A 22,116-nucleotide genomic window follows, 5' to 3' on the forward strand; every position below is an offset into this window, starting at 1 on the left:
ATTGAAAAGTAATCAATAGCAATTCATTGATTTTTCTGAACTCACCAAATTACCATAAACAACACAACATTTTCATATCCTGCTTTATTTAATTCAGGGTCGTTGCAAGATCAGAGCATTAACCAGCTCTGGATGGGGAACCAGTCCATCACTAGGATCACACACAGACACACATCAGCGGAGAATACTAAAACTCGCATCTTCAGGATATAGGAGGTAAACAGTAGAAAATCCCATAATGACAAAGGGAGAATGTGACAACTCCACACAAACAATCAGAAAGGGCTGAACAATTTTTTCAATGAAACCAAATTAATGTTTAAAGAGCTATTCAAACATGAAAATCAAATTTTTTTTAATCAGATGGTACAGTCGATCAAACACCTTAGTTTAATCAGCTGGTCAAAAAAAAACAAGAGTAAGGACCGAAGTGACGGTGTCTCCCATGGCCTTACAATGGGAGTTATAAATAGTTACTGATTGTGTTATTGTTTCTTTTGAGTGTTTCTTATCGGTAGAAATAAACCTGTTCAAGTTTGTCAGTGCAGTTTTGTTCCAGCCACCTAGAAAAGAGCATTACAATATTAATGCAAAGAATATGGTGAGCAGCGCTTCTCTTATGAATGAGCTTGCTCCAGAGAAAGTCTTTTGCTATGAATCTGTTGTCTGGAATTGGTTTAGATGTGAAATATCGAATGTCAAACAAATTCAAGTAAAATGCAAAACTTGCAAAAAGACAATAGCAGTTTAAAATGGCAGCACAGCTAGTCTATTACAGCATTTAAAACAAAAACAGCAGAATGGAACCAATGCAAGAAAACACAGGAAGATGATGATGTTTGTCCATAACCAACTGCTCCACAGTATTCTTCACCTGCTTTAGCATGAAACGCAAAAGGCACAGTGCACAATATATCACATTAGCATGCCTACATTAGGGGCACAGCTTGTGTTGTCTGGGGCTGGGGGAAGAATGGTCCATCCTGTGTTCTTACCCTGTAATGGTAGCTAGGATATAGTGGGCAGAAAGAACAAGCAGGCTGTCTGTAACGGGAGGTCAGAGGGCTATCACAGCACACTTGGAGGAAGTGATTCCTCTCCAGGCAAGTAACTATGGAGTCCTGTAGGTATAGCAGATAGAAGATGCTGGCTGGTATGCTCTGCAAGCTATACTGCTTATTTGAATAAATTGACGAAAAGAAACAGGGCATGACTTAGGTATAAGAAAGAGCGGCGATGTAAAAAAAAGAAAACGTTGTAAAGGAAACTGCAGAGTTTAAGAAAAGGTCCCTGTAAGTGATAAGAAAGAAATGTGGAGGCCACAGGGAAGAAGAATGAGAGCTGTAAATGTAAAAACAAAAAAGTCTACACAAAAAGAAGTTTTATTTCACACCATTTGTCATTGACAATAAAAATGTACATGTATTTTGTATTTCTACAAAAGATGCAGCAGTAGCTTCAGCGTGCAAATTGAGCTCAACCTTCTCATGTTGTTTTTATTTCCTTGAGAATAGCTGAAAGTGATTTCTATTTTCAAATATATACATTGTGAAACATCCATAAATGTTTAAAAATCAAGGTTTTATTTTTTTGTCATATTGCCCTGCCCTACAACCAGATATGGTGTTTCATTCCCAAAACATCAGTTATGAATAGCCATTCAACCTGAACCACATGTCATTATGATGAGAAACCAAATTATAAAAACAAATCCTTTAAACTATTTTAAAAGATTTAAGGGAGTTGGGAACAATAATTGCTGAAGGTATACAGTTCTGTAACATAGGACAGCAAAACAGAAGGAGGAATCCATAACTGAGTAAAGTCTGTATTTTAGAATCTGAGGTCACATGAGGGATCTACGTGATTAGAGCTAGGATATGGCATGAGTAAATGAAAGACAGCTCACCAATAGAATCTGAAAGTAAACTCTGTTATCTCTTTCCATTTTTTAAAACAGAAAAACAAGATTTGTGTTTTGGGTAGAATGGTAGCACAGTAGTTAATGCTACTGCCTCACAGTCCCAGATTTTAAGCAAGGACATTGTTTGTGTGGATTGTGCTCATTCGTCCTGTGTCTGTGTGAATATTTGTAATTTTGCATGCCTCTAATATCCCAAATATGCGCATGTAGGTTAACTGGTACCTCTAAACCAGTCCAGTATTAGCTGGAGAATGTTTGTGTGTGTGTGTGACTGGTAGAAGACTGAAGTCCTGATGAGGGTTGACTCCAGCCCCATACTAAGTGCTGCTCGGAGAGGCACAGGCTTAATGTATTTGAAGCTTTACCTCCAATACTATGCTTATTATTCAATTTGAAGTTAATTGGGAAAAAAAGAATCATCAGTCAATAGATAGATCTTTTGTTTTGAAAACAAGTGTATATTATTCATATTACAGAAACTTTGTGATATTCATGTGGCAAAAAACACCACAATCTACTGAAGCTCATTTAGTTGAAGCTAGCAAAATCTCCCCACATCTGTCTGCAGTTCCTGAGACATCTCCTCCAGCCACCATTTTCAACTCTGTGACATGACCCTAGAGACAAAGGAGTGACTGATAGCCTTGGCTTTTTGCCAGCCAAGAGAATTTTCCCCCTAGGATTTAGGCACTCCTTCCGCTTTCAGCTCTTTTTGAACCAATAGCAGGGTTGTCGAGACTACTTAGATCACAGTACTACTCTGTTGCATTCACATGTGAGGTTTGTCTGGCCATGTATTATATAGAAAAATATATTTAAAAACATCAGAATCAATACAAGTAAAAAAAAAAACAACAGGAACAGTTACACTACTGGCAACTATACAATATACTGCACTAAAGTTTATTGAAAACAAAGCCAGAAAAACTGCAACTTGCAGCAGGTCATTGACAGCACCAAAAGTAAACTAACTACATGATACAATTCAAGACAGAAATGCCAACTTGTTGTACCTCAAATACTGGTTTGTTTCCTCATCTTCTGACAGTTCTGCATTGTCAAATTCACTCGTGGACTGACTGCTTCTGAGCTGGGCAACTATAAGGGCTGCTTCAGAATCCGTCTGCTTCCTCCTCCCAAAGAGCTTCTTGAAAGGCTGGAATTTGCCCTGCCGTTTCCTTTCTACATGATCAAAAAAAAAAAAAAAGAAACAACCATAACATTCAGCTTATCTGTCCTGTAAGCCTTGTGTGCTAACTGAATCTGAAAATGCTGCATGCACAAGAGAGCCAAGGTCAAAGAGCAATTGTCAGACTAAAGGACTAATGTGATTTGAATATAAATTCAATTGCAGAGACTTTGTGTCTCAGCAAAATATTGACAGACTAACGTTAACAGTATTAAAAAGTTGGGTCACTGTTTGCCAAGGAGCGTCTGGCCCTTTATACAGTAATTGCAATATCAAATGTTCACAACAGTCCTGAAACTTGAGCCTAATTATAGAGCTATATAGGTCATCATTGACATTGTGAGAATTACACCACTCTAAACGAACAAGCGAGAAGGCAAAGAATATTGACTGGACCATTAAAACTTCCATTATGTAAACCCATCAATGTTTTATACTGCAGCAGTAAAAAATAAAGCTTGTCAGCTCTACATTAGAATTTTGAAACAGCAGCCTGACCATTTTATTGGAGCCCCATTCCTAAATTTAGATACCCATACTTATATAAACACATTTTCTTCTTAATACACACAAAAAGTACAATTTATTTAGAGCAAGAAATATGATAAACATCTTCAATATAGGTATTGTAAAAGAGGAGCTATGAAACACATTATCCAAAATGGAAACCTTGAGGGGTCTAGATCAACTTATAAATCAGAAAAACACTTCAAAATATAATCAGGAATATATGAATAATATGTAGGTGCATACTTCTGTCTTTATTATACATAATATAAAAATTATTTTCAAATTAATTTTATACTGTACAATTTTACTGCTATGATGCATTAGCACAAAGGGCTGCCCATATATCTTTGACATACATAAACAAAAATATTAAAGTAACCATAAAATAAAAAACATTACCTTCGATTTAACTAACATTAATATATCATTATAATATTAATCCACTAATAATATAATTGAAATCTTGCCGGTTGACAACAGAGGAAAGGAAAAGAAACTATTCTTGAGGAAAACAAACCTTTGGTGTGGTCCACAGAATTCCATTATTCTACCTAAACTCAAACAGCTCTCACACCAAAGACATGCTGTAAATAATTTAATAAGCCATCCTTTCCAATAATTATCACAATGCCTAAAAAAGTGTTAGAAAAATAAGTAAAAATAAATTACTATTCAGGAATATACTTCAACATCAGAAGATCATTTATATAGTGAGGTGTTCTTCTTATTTCTGTGCTGATTTATACCCCTCAGGATTCCTCTTTCATGGATACATCTGTCGTATTTTTTTCTTTTAAGCTGTTACAGTATATTGAAAATGTGTTCAATATTGTACATTATTACACATGCAGATTATATGTTTTTCAGTTAATGATATATATTTAGAGCTGATTTCCTGCTTTACAATTTTTTTCACGTCATAAAAACTGGTAAAATGCAGAATAATTTATGCCTACAAAAAAAAAATGTGAGCTTGGCATACTTACATAAGAAGACAAAAAAATCATTACAATTAGATGAGGCCTATTATATAAGGAATGATTCCATTTTTTATTACAAGTACTGTATATAAAATCAACTAGTATGATCCAATGATATAAGATTAAGAAAGTGATCTGACAGTTTAAACAAATATATCCGGAATAAAGAGAATTTCTATTAAAGGAACTGGCTGCATTATGCCACATGTACAAACATCAGAACACATGTCTCAAAATGCATTACATTTCTCAGTAATCACATCTCTTTATGCATTTTTCAGTGTAGTTAATTAATAATAAATGATTTTTTCCCTTAGTTACCACCGCTGATTCGTGACTCAACAGCAAAGAAAAGGTTACATTGTGCTCTTGTCATGCGGCCAACAGACTCACACACATACTGTAGGAGGTAACAATTTTTTCTACAATTTAATTCAAATTCGGCAACCACACAGGCACTAAAGAAGTAATAAACTTCAAAACATTTGCTGGTTCAAAGGGACCTCCCTATTACACCCTTCACGGACAAATGTTTGAGACTTATTACAAATAAGTAGGTCAAAATTTTTAATTAATATTAATATACAGAATAAAAGAGCACTCTGGCCTGCCTTCCACATTCCCAAATATATGTGTGTTAGGTTAATGGTCACTGATGGACTAGCTGTTGTAATCGGACTTTTAAAGTCTGCTCAATATACTGCTGTTTACCGTATTGCTGTGTACTGTTTTGTGCTGTTAGTATTCATATCTGGACTAGTTACAATATTTTGTTATTTTGTCTACAACATCATATTGGCACTTACTGTCTGTTTTATTTATGGGGGACACCATTTTGCATGTATTTACACAACAGTGCTCAAGCTGTGACATAGGCATGTGTTTTATATTTAAAGATGATAGTGTTTAATTACCAGTTATCCACTTATTGGATTAGACTATTTTTAAAAAAATTAAGTGTTGTCAGTGTTACTTTGGGATTAGAATATTGGGTCAGTTAGTGCTATCTTAGCTTTGACCCTCTTTTTTGTCCTGGCTACAATTTTGAACTTTTGGCCCTTTCATCTTAGAGCTATCCTGCCTGGTTTCAGATCTGAATCTGTGACTTTGAATATGATTCTGCTCATCCTTTTATTTACTCATTTTATCTCCAGATCATGTCCTTTCCAGATCTCCCTGAAATTATAACACTGGTACCCTGTCCTGTGTTTGTTCCTTTCTTTCACCCAATGTTCCCGAGAAAGGCTCTACCAATACATTACCTTATATTGCAGTAAGAATTTTTATGAATTTTATTTGATTTATGTAGACTAAACCACCAAGTATTGTTACCATTGGGAAAAGTCCAGGTTCAACTGAATTAAGTGGCAAAGGTCAAGACACTGTGAATCAAAAGAGTGATTATCAAGTTCAGCAAAAGGCCTGGTAAAAAACACAAATCACTAAGCTAGAATATCACACAAAATCTATGTTTCTATATAAGATTTATATTTTCCAACAAATGATTTTTGTAATATATGGCAAACAGTCATCATGACATCATGCGATATGCAGCATGTGCACAACGTGCCTGGCAATATGCAGCACACTAGTGACCACCAATAGTAAAATTGTGGCAGCCAAAAACAAACAAAAAAAAGCAACAGGATCATGGTGTCACTGAAGAAGCAATACAATATAAATACACAAATAAAATAAAATTGAAGCATTATTTAATTAATCCTGCTTGCCTTACTTAAAAAATGTCACCTCTTTGATTCTGTTATTCTCTCTCATTTTTTAAAATATCCCTAATCTTAGCAGCTAACTTTTTGCAATACCTTCGTTTCAGTCACTTATCTCACTCACACAGACATGACAGAATTGTTACCTTCGCAGCAAAGCCTTTCGTCATCCCTTTTAAAGCCTTACTTAGCCTTTTTCATCCTACTGAGTCAGCTTGTTTTTCCTAAAAAAAACAGTTACTTGTATAAGAACACACATCAAGAAAAATCAGAAGTTGCCTCGGCTTCGCTTTGTGCATATTGTACATCACTGTCAGCAGCCAATAGTACTAATTGCTTACTGTCTTATGTTAACATGGTTTCCACCAAGTTATTCTGGTTTCCTTCTACTGACTACTCTTGACTGGTCCTCTACCAGTGAATGTGTTTTGATAGTGCCCTTCACAGATGCAGTGTAAGCCTCTATTAGTTTGTGCTTTGTACCAGATACTAAAAGTCTAGAGGGGCAGCCCTGTGGATTTAAAATACGGTTGGTTAGATCAAGTATTCTTAAAATTTGTAGTGATATTATTTAATTAAGGGGACAAGCAATTGTCATAAATGCGATGGGTGCACCAAAGCATCCGTCAATTAAAAAAAAATACTTGCCACCTTTCTATTAAGAAGGCTGATGTCCATTTCATTCTTGTTAACTACAGGGATGTACTCCATCCAGGGGACGTTTCCTAGCATTAGGTGCCAACCTGTAACACTGCACACTCATACACAAACCCAATTCACTTGTACTGTGCCAAAGTATATAGCAATGACTAATTGTTGAATTGTATTATCACTGTCTTAAATTACTCTGGCATTCTCTTTCCTGAATGAAACATTACAGACTGCAAGCAATTTTATGTGTTAAGAATCATAACATTAGAACTGTATTTTTAAAATTTGGACTGAACCTATATTTGTTTAAAATTAAACAGAAAAAACACACAGCGCCCTAAGCTTTTTATAAAGATCGGAGCGAACACACAATTTTCAAGCATTAATTAATTAATTTAACTGACTTAACAGTGAGAAGCAGGGATTGAAACTGCATCCTTGTGCTGTTGGCATTCTTGTTTTATGGTCCAATGCCTATTTTTAGAGTTAATGAAATATATCATATAACATGAAACAAGACCTCATTAAGTTAATTTATAAAAGGGTGCCAACTTTATGGGAATTAGCCAAGCTTACTCAATCTAAAAATTATATTTTTAAAGCAGAGTTTATAGGGCTATTGAGTTAGGGAAAAGTTCCCCTTCAATTTTCAGTGTATTTTGCACAATTTTATGAGGAACCTTTGTTGGAAGAAACCAGCAAAATTGGTTACAGTTATGTGTAGGAGTGAGACAAAGCAAAATAAATTTGCCATTCATTACATATTGCTGAAGGAAAAATAAAGCTTGACAGATGACTGCAAATGGTATTTAGCACCTGCCTCTTTGACTTATTCTTTGTTGGCTGACCATGGAAATTGATTATGATAGGAGATGAAAAACAATTAAAGAGGCCATCTAATGACTGATGTTGAGGATACAAGCAAGCAAGCAATTTTTAAGAGGAACCAGACAGACTGGATCTTTGGAAATTTTAACTTCTTTTCAACTAACCTGAAAATTAAACCACAGAATATTAGAGTAGATGTTCACTAGCAAGATTTTATAACTAATACTGATGAACATTTCCACTTCTCAAAGTAATTTTTAACAAAACGATGTAAGTCACATGCATACAATGGGAACAAAAGGACTAATGCGATATTGGTATTTTTCCTCACATTTTCTTACATTATACCATTATAAGCTAACAGCAAAATATTGCTAGCCAATGAAGTTAATTAACTTCTGTTGTCAAATAAATAATTAAATAAAAAGAAAGAGAAGGTATTATAAAGTTCATAAGATGCAATACATTACTTACAAGAACTTAACTAAGCCTCAGACGCAGGGCCTGTGTACATGAAGATTATGGACATATAAAAACCTGGGACGTATTACTGCCAGCAATTACATGGAAGACCACTGGTAATAAAATGGTAAGTTTTTGTATATTATGAATGCAAAATTACTTTTTAACCTGTCACTACATGAAAAGAACTGACAGCTCCAGGGATTTCTATGTTCTACCTTTGCCTTTCCATTTTCTTCTTATCTTCAAATCTAAACCTGAATAAGAATTCTAATGTATTAATTAAATATACCATTTAAAAACCTGAGCTACTAGTCATCTACTAAGCATATCCTCAGTTTTGGCATCAATTGTTAATCAAAATGGTTATTTTTGAGTTTAAATTATTTTCATATTGATTCATGTTATTGTAGCTCCATTCTATTTACTGTTATCCTTGGTTATTATTCTTTTTGCATTTTTTTTCATGGGCACTATAATGTTGTCTATAGCAACATCAACCATTACTAGTCATGTGGTATTTTCATTTGCATTATGTCATTACACTGCTTTTGTGTAAGTTGTTGTGTTTAAAGAGACATCTGACATTTCAATATTAAAGGAAAAGTCTTAAAAGAAGACAAATGACATTAAAGTAAAAGGATAATGTTTCTAATCTAGCATTTGTCCGAATTTTTTTTTTTTGATACCTGTTTGTTTTTGTTTGTGTTTACCGACCTCTGCTTCGTTAAAACAATTATTTCAGAATCATCTCTTAACAGGTTTGCATCTCTACCATTTAAAATGAATGTGTAACACCAGTGTAACAACTGTTTAATACAATAAGTATGAATTTATCACCTGGTTAAGAAAAGGGAAGAAAATGACCAGAGAATGTACTGTAAACAATATCTATCTGTTAAAGCTACTCACTGTAAATTCAGTTATCACTGCAGTGTCACGCTGTAGCTTTTCTGTGTTACTTGTTGCAGGGTGCCAACCCACCTTAGGACACACACAAACACACCCACACACCAAGCACACACTAGGGCCAATTTAGAATCGCCAATCCACCTAACCTGCGTGTCTTTGGACTGTGGGAGGAAACCGGAGCGCCCGGAGAAAACCCACGCAGACACGGGGAGAACATGCAAACTCCACGCAGGGTGGACCCGGGAAGCGAACCCAGGTCCCCAGATCTCCCAACTGCGAGGCAGCAGCGCTACCCACTGTGCCACCGTTCCGCCCTATAAATATATATATATATATATATATATATATATATATATAAAATGCTAAGGTCTATTTGTCACACATTTGCTCACAAACTACTTGAGCTACAAAATTTATATTGGTCTTAAGTGAAAGCTTATGACCTGGCATGTTGTAGAAATTCAAAAAATTAGAGGTCTCAGAAACCTCAGCAAAGTGATTTGTGGTCAAGTGTTTTTAATGGCAAAGTCATTGAGAAAGTGACATGGCAGAAAGAAAAAAAAGAGCAGCAACATCTGTTGAGCATCAAGAAAATTGAAGAAGCTGATTACATGACATAGACAAAAACAGAATAAACAGACAAGATGCTGAGAAACCCTGACAAGAAAGAAGTAATCCTGAATATAGCCAGATACGTTCTGAGAATTTATAAAAACTTGGGGTGCAGAAACCTAGTGGCTAGAAAAGTTTATTGTAATGAAAGCATGGTCTCCGCAAGAAGGGATTCGAGAAAAAACAGAGACAGATCAGAAGGAAAAGGCAAAGGAGAGAATGGAGGTTAAACAAGGAAGAAGGAGCTTGAGGCAAATGAAGAGAGAAAAGAGAACCCATGTTAAAGTAGGATGGAGGCAGGTGGTCGTGGTTGAGCCGCAGGCAGAGGAGCCTAGGGCTGAAGAAGGGGCGCTCCTACTAAACTACCCTGGGGATTAGGAGCAGCCCATTGTGCGATGTCTCCTGCGGACACCAAGAAGCTGGATTGGCATAGTTCCCCATAGATGCAGGAGGCCTGGCAATGGGGACTCAAGCAAGAATTTTAAGGTTGACTGCACCTGTTGGTAAGCCATCTCCTCATGCAGCAAGATCCTAAGAGAATAAGTCGGGGAGACATCGACTTTTAGAAGGAAGAATTGGGGCTTGTCTCTCTATTATAAAAGAACATATTGAGACGAGACAAGACTATTGCCAAGAGATTTTTTCAAGTCCCGCCCTCCTCTCAATCATTTACAGTTAACGACACACACGCCCACAGTCCTCTCACCTCTCATTCGTGAAAATGCTTTTGTCAGATACAGTTCCTGCGCTCTCAGCTCTTATAAATTTTTACGTTTTCCTCACTTTAACTTCCCAATAAAAGAAGATTTATTATGTCCAAATCTTATTGAAGAATTTCATTCCGAAGGGTTATCAACAGAAGAAATGAGTACACGGGCAATCCTATCACTGAGAAACAATGAAGTCAAAAGAATTAATGTGAAAATTGTCAATCGGTTACACGGCAAATAGATTAAATGTGTATCAATAGACTATGCTGAAACAGTTGGTGGTGATGGTGCATAAGATGAAAACATAAACTTACAATATCAAGAAGAATATCTACAACCGTTAACACCATCCAGTCTTCCACCGGCCAAATTACTGTTGAAAGAAGGATGTATCGTAATGTTATTGCGTAATTTATGTATGAGTGATGGGCTATACAATAGGACAAGATTAGTTGTATTCAAAATTGGTCAAACAAGTCTGACATGTAAAATTTTAACAGGCGACAAGATAGGTAATGTAATACATCTTCCGATAACATTAGACACCAAAGGAGATCTTGATATGCCATTCTTATTAAAATATTATTATAACATTATTATGGTTAATTACTCGTAATGTAAAGTAGTTCTATTATGCATATGTAACAATTCCCTTGCAAATAACGATCTGTTTAAATTGTGCATCCGCACACCCATACGTGAGTGGCAGAGCCGCAAAGTGGCTAGTGTGTAGCACCCACCCAGGCAAGCGAAGCGAGCAGGGGGCAGAGCCCCTAGTGTTTTAAAAGGAAAACACCTGTCTCTGAATTTCTACCCTCATTTTATGGATTATTTATTATGGATCTTTTAACCTCCACTGGACTCACTAATTTTATGGATTACTTATTTAAGAGAAGATGCACTTCAGTTTTTGAACACTGCTTTTTTTGTTTTTACTGTTTTCAATAGAAATCAGTAACACTTTTTCCACATACCTCTTGCTGTAAGTGTGTGCCATCATTTGCCTGGCTCATCTCTACCTATGACTATAATGTTTCCAGGTTCAAAAGGCTCCAAGTAGCTACAAGGGAGTGTGGAGCTGACCTGGATTGTCACACAGAGAGAAACCGAACAACAGGCAGATAGAAAGGCGAATGTAAGAGAAAACCTTGGATAAATAATGCACCAGCAAGAACAAAGAGAGAAATCATGCTGATAACGAGCACTGCTTAGAAACGTTGCCTTGCCAATATGATCATTGTGAAGCTGTGTTTTTTATGGTGAAAACAAAAAAATGTGTTGCCAAAATGGAAATGTTCAGCTTGCTATATATAAACCACTTTTATATTAGAACTGTAGGACTCATGAGTGCATTGTAAAAAAGGAATAGAACAGTTAGAGTACAGTGTTTCAATTGTTTCAAATTTAGCCATGCTTAAATCCTCATCTCATGGAAGTTTCTTCTGCATATTCTATCACAGATTGAACATGTTTGTTATTGTTTTTCAATCCATGTCCATTGAGAGGACAGGTGTCCAGAAAATACACAGGACATTGGAGAACAGCAAAAAAACACATAGATGCTAAACAAGAACCAAGCAGAATTAATTGAACAAATAAATGAACAGAACAATATTATAAAATACAACGGAGTTAGCACAGTGGTATATTAAAAAATACAAATGAAGACAATGAATAATTTAAGATGATTTAAGATGGCAGTGCACAGCACACTGCATGCCAAATTTTGCATTGAACTATTAACAAATAAAAATTGTGAATCAGTTTAGTTAGGGAACAATATTTCTGGTTGTGGTCTAGCTACTTTGTATTTTTTTTTTTACTATGACTTTGCCTTGAGTTTTTGGCTTTGTTTATCTGGAACATTTTTCACTTCAGTTTATCAAATCCCTGCCTGTTTATTGACTAACCTTTTCTCAACTCTGTAAGCTTTTTTGTCTCTAGGCTTATCTCTCATTTAATATGTGTGTTGTCTGGATAGGCCTTTTTTTCTACCTTGGTTACAATATACAGAATTATCCCATCTTCAGTTATTCAAATACCTCTGAAATATGATCCACTTACCTAGAGTGATGTTTAAATAAGTAAATACACAAAAATGTGGCCAGATCTTGGTGGGTAACCATACAATAGCTGAGAGTTCAACTAAAAGTGAGGATTATTTATAAATGTGATGCTCACAGCTATTTGAATGAGTTGGATGGAGGACAAATTGCTCATACTATCTGTGTTTTGTATTTTAGACTGGTTATCCCTAAAAATTTCTAAATTACTATTATGGACCTTATGACCTTGAATTGTATTAAGTGGATTTGAGAATATTTAACTGTACTGTATAGGGACAACATGAAATGTTAATGTGTTCATTTTGTTGTTTAATTGTCTTTGTCAACCTTTTTCTGTGTACACAATGTCACATACCTGGAAAAGCTATTCCCTCTACAGTTACAAGGATGTCAATAAGTGTAACATTTACCTCTTTGGAGGTGGGATTTCCTGTTGTTCATATCATCTGGTTCCAGGTTACATAATTTAAAAATGGCTATTCATTTCAGTAAGGAAGAATAATAATATCAACACAACAATTTCATTACTCATTCTTGCTACTGAAACATCGCTGTCATTACCAGAAAAATAAAAATCCTGTCAACACTTTTATCTAAATTTGTACACACCAGTAACAACATTCCTTAATTAGTTACCCACAACGGTTTGCTGTCTTGGACACATTGGTGAGTCTGTTTTGGCTTTATTTTTAAGGTAGCTCCATTTGAACAGTGTCATCTATTTACATTTGTATTTCAGAGATTTGTTGGCATTTGTCCATTTTTATGTCCTTTGCATTACAAATAATAGTGAATATAAAATTTAAGACAAGGGAAGATGAGTATACTTTTTCTTTTTTAGGCATTGTACAATATATATTGTATGTATATCTGTATGTACTGTATGAATGTATGTATGTTTAACTCTGGAGATCAGGGGAGGGCTGTGTGTTTACATATATTTTTCCTATTCAATAATATTATTCATTTGTCACTTTCACTGCTTAACACACTTGTCTTATTTATTGTCGCCTGGGTATCTGTGTGTGTGGAGGCTGGGTATGTAGCCAGCTCTGCTTTAATTTTTGAGCCTGGACATTATTACAATGTTGCTATTTTGTACTGACTGTAATGTCAGTGTCAATCTTCTTCTATATACATTGTTTATTTTTATTTGTTTTTAGGGGCTCTTCCAACGGTTTGATTATATCCAGATAAATCTGCACCATGTGCTAGTATGTTCCATGATAAATGAAGACTAATTTATATTATTTTGAAAACTATATGAAATATCATCAATTTACTGTTTAGCCATTAGTACTGAAATGCAGTTTTATGGAGGAAATATGAATATATGTCTTTCTCCTAGACAGGTAAAGTAATGCAAATAGAATTAAAGGATTAAATGACAGACAGGATAAATGTATATTATTATATATTATATAACTAGAATATCAAACACACTGTGTTAGTGGTGATACTTTGGAGGATGTATGGCTGGCTTTTTGTCCAAAATGGACATCAGCATGAGTTTACAGGAATATTAGACTGAAAATGGTTGTTTGGTATTGATCCATGTCATTTTGATTCCAGAAACTGGAAATCTAAAAGAAACTCTGTAATTAAATTCTATTTACTCGGAACATGAATAGCTTTAATAAATCAGCTGGTTTCACATCAACAGCCAGTTGAGGCATCTTAAAAGCTTTTAATGTTAAGAATGATGATGGACAGCTTTTTTGTGTATCACATTTTAATTTTCAAAATGGGCCGCAAGCACAGAAAGGTAGAACTGGACAAAGCTTGCAGAACTGTAAGGATTACATTTTTTGATTTTTCCAGTGACTTCAATAACATCCAGCAAAGTAAGCTCAGAGATATGCAGGTAGATGAGCCTATGGTGTCCATGAAAATGGATTATCTGTCGAGTGGACTGCAGTTTTTGAGACTCATGAACTGATGAGGATGTGAGCAAAACAATGAACAGTCCTGTCTCCTTTACTCTTTGAACTGTACACATCAGACTATAAATATAACACCATTTCACTTGGAGAAATTCTCGGAATACTGTGCACTTAAGAGGTGTATTGATAAAGGGAATCGGACAGAGTATAGGAATCAGCTGGAGAACTTTGTTTCTTGGTGTGGAAACAATTGTCTGCTATTTAAAATCAGTAAAACCAAGGAACTGGTTGTAGACTTTCACAACACCCAAGAACTTCTATTTCCTGTCACTATTCAAAGGGTGGATGTAGAGGTGGTGCACTGCTACATGTACTTTGGGGTCCACATCAATGACAGGTTGGTCTGGTAACACAGAGGAACTATATAAGAAAGAGCAGAGCAGGCTCTTTTTGTTAGGAGACTGTGTTCGTTTAATTCTGATATGGCCAATGCCATTTTCTAAGCTGTGGTATGCAGAACTGGTAAAATCACTTCAAGAGAGGCCCACCAAATCACTAATAAAAATAATTTTTTGCATTTATATAGCGCTTTTCTCACTACTCAAAGCGCTCAGCAATTGCAGGTTAAGGGCCTTGCTCAAGGGCCCAACAGAGCAGAGTCCCTTTTGGCATTGACGGGACTTGACCCGGCAACCTTCCGATTGCCAGTGCATATCCCTAGCCTCACAGCCACCACTCCACACTAAACTAATTAAAAGGGCAAGTTCAGTTATGGGACGTAATTGGAGGTAACAGCAAAAGAGAGAATTAAAACAAAATGGAGTGCCATTATAAACAATGCTGTACATGTTTTCTCTGATATACCAACACTGAGTACTTACATCCAACAAATCATTTAGCAGAAATGTGTCAAGAAATGCTACTGGGGCTCTTTTAGAAAAGCAGCAATACACCTGCATAATGCCTCACTGAAATTGTGACTGCCAAGCCAGAAGTTTTCTTTACTTTCTTTTTAAATTTCCTTTTTTCAGTCATTCTGGTGTGTGTTCATATCATATTGTGTTTGTTTGTACAGTATATTTATCTATTTATATATATATATTTATTTATCTATTTATTTATTTAAAGAGCTTCTGTCTCCCTGGGGACAAATAAAATTCTATCTATCTATCTATCTATCTATCTATCTATCTATCTATCTATCTATCTATCTATCTATCTATCTATCTATCTATCTATCTATCTATCTATCTATCTATCTATCTATCTATCTATCTGTCTAATAAAGTGGAAAATCCCTGAGTCAGCTAGTTAATTACTGAAGATCCTCCTGTAAATACAACAGAAAGATGTGCACTTCTAATGCTGAAGCAAAACTGATCAAGATCAGAGCTTAGTTTTGAAAATTGTGTTAAGTTTTGACTGGTGAGACAAGTCAGTCAGTCAGTCATTTTCCAACCCGCTATATCCTAACACAGGGTCATGGGTATCTGCTGGAGCCAATCCCAGCCAACACAGGGCGCAAGGCAGGAACAAATCCCGGGCAGGGTGCCAGCTCACCGCAGGACACACACACACACACCAAGCACATACTAGGTACAATTTAGGATCGCCAATGTTTGGATCGCCGATGTTTAGACTGTGGAAAGAAACCGGAGCACCCAGAGGAAACCCACGCAGACACAGGGAGAACATGCAAACTCCTCGCAGGGAGGACCCGGGAAGCGAACCCAGGTCTCCTTACTGTGAGGTAGCAGTGGTACCACTGCGCCACCCCTGGTGAGACAAAGTACGACCAAAAGCAAGTTAATTCCATAAAGTAATGGGAATGACACTAAGGTTTACATGGAGAATATTGAAATTTTAGATAAGGAAGGATTAGGTGGGTAATTTTAGTAGGGCTGAAGGAGGCCACTGGGAATAAAAATGCAAGTGTGTCTTTATGATTATTCATGACTTTGATCTGGCTGTGAAAAAGAAGGAGATATCTGCAATCCAAAAATTGAACTGTTCAAAGACACAGTGTAGCTTCCAATTCAAAGCTCCTCCATGATGTGCTTTATAAAGAGAACAGAAAGGAACAACAATGTATAATGAAATTATTCAGTATTGTGATCCTAAATGTTTGTTTCAAGTAAAGCCTGAATTTACAGAGTGAGACTCAGGAATTACAAATAAATAATGTGTAAACTGCCTTCTTTTGAAAAATGAATTATCCCAAGAACGAAAATAAAACTTAAAAAGTAAAACTGTGATTAAAAGTTTACAAGCTATTATATAGATGACATGACAACTCTAAAAAATTACTTTAAGAAACTTTTAAGGAACTTTCTTTTAAGCTTTAAGATGAAAAGGTGGACCATTTCCAGAATCTATTGTGTACAGGTTGAACAGAGAATTCTTCTTTTAATGTAGCACCTTTGACTGTGGGACAATATGGCAGTGTAACAGCCAGCTCTTGCATCTGCTGAGAATATAAATGTTTAGATGAGGCTAACATGGCTGTCAATCTTTAGTCACCTAACTTAAAATGGCAAGTCAAGATATGATGACCCCCAAAGTACTACTATTTATATTATTTGGTAACTTACTCTATTTAATTCTTGTGTGTGTAAAAACATACGTTCTAATTTTAGCATTACATTTTTACTTAACAAGCTGTTAAACAGCTGGCTTCCACCAATCTAGTTCCTTTTATAATTTTGAACACTTTTAATATATCACTTCTTCATCTTTGTTTGCTTGAACAGAGCAGGTTCAACCGTTTCAGTATTTCCACCTACTCGTACTCCTATAATGTAATTAATCCAGTAGTTGATGTCAGGCCTTTATCTAGTGCTCATGTTTTTTTATCAACATTATAATCCAGGTGATGCCACGGCTTTTTACAGTTAACCTTCATTGACTTGTGCTTGATAAACTGGGCTATGTAATCTAACATCCTATTATGTCTAGTTGTACTGTAGCTAGTTATTAGCCCTTAAGGTGGACTTTCAAATTAAACTGTGTAATCATATCTGATAGATTTACTTCCAACATGTAATACTTTGCATAGTACTTCATCTGCCGTATACAGTACATGCTTAACTTTGAACTCTGTCTGGGTTATTTTGTAATGATTTCACTTACTCTAAAGTATCCTTCATTCTCCTTAGTTTAGTGTCATTTGCAAACCTCTTAGCTGCATTTTTATCTTCTGTCAATTAAGTGGAACAGAAGCACCAGCACTAGGGCCTCATTTGTGAAGCTTGCCTACACACAAAAACCGGCTTGAATAAGAAAAGAAAAATTAATGGGAGAACATGCGTATATTTACGACAACTCTGACCCGTGTGTACATAACATTTCAAAGAAACTGGGAAGTGATGATACCCTTGATCTAGCAAGGAAATGCAGCTACCAGTTAAATGATGAGTCACGTGCATAAAAATTCATATCACCAAGCTGGTATTAAAATGTGCTTTGAAGTGACAAACATATGACACCTCAAAAAACAAATATGATGCACAAATGGTATTTTACTTCCCTTTTAAGTGGGCCAATGCTATGTATTTGCACTAAAGACCTTTGTTGTTTTTTTTGTGAATTTATATCCACTACATGTTGCCACTTCTCAGGGAACTGACTGACAGGTCAGGAATATCTCAGCCAAGCTTCACTCCATCATGCCTGCTCTGCTGGAAGCCATTAACTGATCGGCGAGGCACTACATCCAGTTTTCATATGGTGTGGGTGTACATACATAAAATATGTTTTTACCCAGATAAAAAGGCAATTTGCAGCAGTGAATGTTTCTCTTAAAGTAATCGGACCACTTGGCTGCATTCATATTGCAATATGGGCAACTAGCAAGAACGCAGTTGCTTTTGTTACGACTTAAGAAATGACATGCCATGATGTTGCTGACAAATGTTGTGTCTCAGTGGAGTCATCTATTTTGAGGCAAAGTAGCTTTGACAGACATGATAGTGCAGTATGTGGTGAATGGCTTCTTGGTAAAGTAACTGGCAGAACCCTTAGTTTTTCATTTAGCCTGTACTATTCACTGTAACAACAATTATGTCATTACTAGTCATTTAGCCCATTACAATAACGGGCGCTAGAACAGTAGTGCATAAACATTAGTAGGAACAGTCTATTTTAAATGGCAAGGGACTTTGACCTCATTCTTTTTGTTGGTCGTATTTTTCTTTCTTTCAGCGTTTCTTTTGTTGATGTTTACTTGCTGAGCTGATCGTTCTTCGTGGGCTGTCGCCGTGTATTGTGTGTCTTTAATTTTCTGTGACAGTAATACTGTCTTGTACGGCTCTATTCAATAAGGGTGCACACAAAAAGGCGAGCTTCAAAAGGTCGACCTCAATTGAGCGTGGCGAATAAAGGCGTTCGTAGATAATTTAGTTCAAATGGCTCTGGAATATGTGAAGAGCAACAATGGTGCAGATCTTTATTTACGCGTGCCTTTATTTGCTGCGCCCAATTGAGGTCGCACTTTTGAGGCTCGCCTTTTTGTGCGCGCCCTTATTGAAGGATGCCTGTGCGCGCCCTTATTGAAGGATAACGTCTTGTACGTCCGTAATATACCTTTAATTTTCTCTGACGGTAATACAGGCGTGCGCGTCGGTAATATGCCTTTAATCTCCTCTGCCAGTAATACTGGCTTGTATTTGGCTGTAATATGAGTCACTGTATTGTGTACCTTTCATTTCCTCTCGCAGTAATACTGGGTTGTATTTCCGTAAAACACCTCTAACTTTCTCTGACAGTAATATCGCGCGTTGCACCGTGCCCTGCGCATGCGCACTTCACCAAAAGACACCCACACACGGACACCTGGACGCACATAGGGATTTTATATATATAGATATGTGCTGGGTGATAGTGGCTAACTGCACAGATGCTGGCATCTTATGTCCTTTCGAGAAGCCCAGAGTGCAGATGAGAGGCGCTATAATGTAACGTATCATCTTTCGCTCTCAGTTGCAGCGCACAGAAAGATTGTCTTGAATGCAGATGTCGGGATCTTGATGCGTCAGGACAGTGGCTGCTCTGCCAGCCAATGAAGGTCTGCAGCATTATGATTCCATATGTATAAGGTTGATTATCATGCTCCATATCATGATACATGGCACTGCAAGCATTTCTAGGATCAAATGCTTTTGTTGCTTCCTCATCAAATTGTAGAGTATTATTGAAAAACAACATTCACTTGTCTGACCCCATGTTTACTTTCAGGTGCTATATTTTTCATATTTGATTCCTGGAGCAGTTACTGTTTGTGTGCATCATGCAAATTCCCCGTTTCTGTTAACATTCTCTAATACTCCTTCTTTCCCCCTCCCAAAAATGCGCTATTTTAACAGACATCTATAAATTAACCCAGTGTGAATGAGTATGAATTTAATTGTGAGGGCTCCTCAATATCGAGAAGAATCTAGATCAGAGGTGACTGTTGCCCTCCCCAGATGATGCAATGATAGTTCCCCATAATCCTGCATTGATGAAAACATTTTACAATAGTATAGACATATTATTTTTAAATCTGAATTCTATTTTGGGTTCAATGGTACAGGCACTATACCATTTATTTTATACCAAATCATATTGTCTTTGCTATGAGCACCTAATTGTCAGTATACGTTATATACCAGTATTATTTTCCTGCCACACATCTGTGTAGCAATATGGCCCTTTTTCAGCTATGCCATTCATATTCACCAGTTAATTTTCAGCTTGTGGCATCTGCTTTACCTTGAGCATTGCTACTCAGTATTGCCATTTATGATATACAGTACACTGTACAATGAATGTTATGAAAATATCAAATTCCTGCTTCCCATATTTTCAGGCTACCTGGATCCAGGTAGTAAATGTGTGTATGTGAAACACATGCAATATACACTATCACACACATAGGAATAGGAGGCAGCTGAAGGGCTTGGAGAATAATGGTAACACATCTGCCCAGGGGGTGGCGGGGTGCACTAACGCTCTTTCTAAATTCCCTGCAGACCTTTCCCGGGAAATCCCACCAGGAGCCACTGCCTCAACTTGGGACACACCACTTCCGGCCCCGGGAACGACATCACTTCCGGCCCCGGCCCCGAGGACGACATCACTTCCAGTCCCAGCCCCGAGGATGACATCACGTCCCCCAGACTAAAGCCTCACTCCCTTCCTCTGGAATTCAGTTCTGTTTTGGACTCTGTCTTGTAAACTTGACTTACATTCAAACTTTTACTTTTTGCAGTCAGGATACAGATTATACGGGTGGCTGCCCCAAACCTTTGCCATGTCTCATGTCTCTTCTTGTCACAACACATACAAGCACAACCCCAAAATAAGATTGACCTTCTTGATATTTGCTTTCATGAAAAACTCACACAGCCTTGCACACTGCTGTTGATGAGAAAAGTGTGCACTGTACATGCTTACAAGTGGATGACGCTGCTGACTTTCATTTGCATTTTTGTCATAATACAAAGGGAGTCATAAAATATTCTGAGCTACATGAAAATATGCAACACTTGTATTTTGCATTCATCATGCTTGCCTGCCTAGAAGTACGTTTGAAAAACAAAGGACAGCTCTTCAGACTAGTCAGTACTTAGAAGCCACTGCCTCTTTATTATTTTTGTCATCCACAAACTAATGTATGCAACGGCCATGTGCATTTCATCTCTTTCTTTATGACGTCCTACAAAAAAACATCAGTCTCACTCTAAAAGTGAATGTCACAAATACCTTTTTAATGTGCTTTATGAGCAATTTTCAACAATGGAAATCAAATTGCTTATGAAACACCATTACATTCAGTTCAGAACTTTCTGTGCATTTTAAAAAGCTTCTCAAAGATAAAGAAAAACTCATTACAGTTGCTATGTACAGTATGGGGATAGAAACTATAACTAACTCAACAATCTGAAAAACAGAAATTATTTTTATTTTAATATTCCTGTTGTCAATCCAGTGCTCTTCCGAGTTGCTTTGAATTGTATGCATACAGTACTTGCTTTGTAAATCTCTTTACAATTATAGTTTATATGCTTAGCTACATAAGACTGATATGAACATGTTTTTTGGTGTTGTCATGGTTTGGTAAAACCATTCCTGCTAGACCATTTAAAAATAAACTACAGATGACTGGAAAAATTACTTCTGATGCCACACAGACTGCTTCTCTCTCCCTCTCTTTCTCTTGCCACAGACAGAAACTGGGAATTAGGACACTGGACACCTAAGGAACCTGACTCCACTCTGGACAAGGGAAAAGACTCCAAAGGGCCACCTGTTTGTCCATCATGTCACCCAGGAAGGTAAAAGGAGAACAAATGGAAGGAAACTGGTAATTCACTTTTTGTCCTACATGAAAAAGTAAATGTTTTCTTAAAGGTTACTCTGGACACAGATGTGGAGCATTACTACTAGGACAACATTTGTGGACAGAACACACAACAAATATCTTTTGATTTTCAGATTGGACTTCATTTCATCATAACTCATTATAGTCATGAAGCTACTTGTGCATTAGATATCACTACAAACTCATGTTCTGTTTTGACATGTTAATTATGTCGTTTTCATTATAATATTTTTCATAGTTATTCTAGTGTTGATATTTTGTTTTTTTGCTTAGGTATGTCACCACTATTTTGTGTTAATCCTTGC

The 22,116-nt window shown here is 36.5% G+C and overlaps 1 protein-coding gene across 5 annotated transcripts in view; it reads right to left on the reverse strand.

The window, feature by feature from the left end:
* cracd (capping protein inhibiting regulator of actin dynamics) overlaps positions 1 to 22,116 on the reverse strand; it is a 325,587-nt gene that overhangs the window by 99,916 nt on the left and 203,555 nt on the right. For 3 of the 5 annotated variants that reach the window (XM_051927800.1, XM_051927799.1, XM_051927803.1), the window contains one exon: positions 2,938 to 3,106. The exons of the other annotated variants lie outside the window; for them this stretch is intronic. The gene's annotated coding sequence lies outside the window, so the exon portion shown is untranslated. The remainder of the gene's footprint in view (positions 1 to 2,937; positions 3,107 to 22,116) is intronic. 5 annotated transcript variants of the gene reach the window in all.

The sequence above is a fragment of the Erpetoichthys calabaricus genome, chromosome 5, assembly GCF_900747795.2.
Source record: "Erpetoichthys calabaricus chromosome 5, fErpCal1.3, whole genome shotgun sequence".
NCBI classification, from domain to species: Eukaryota; Metazoa; Chordata; class Cladistia; order Polypteriformes; family Polypteridae; genus Erpetoichthys; species Erpetoichthys calabaricus.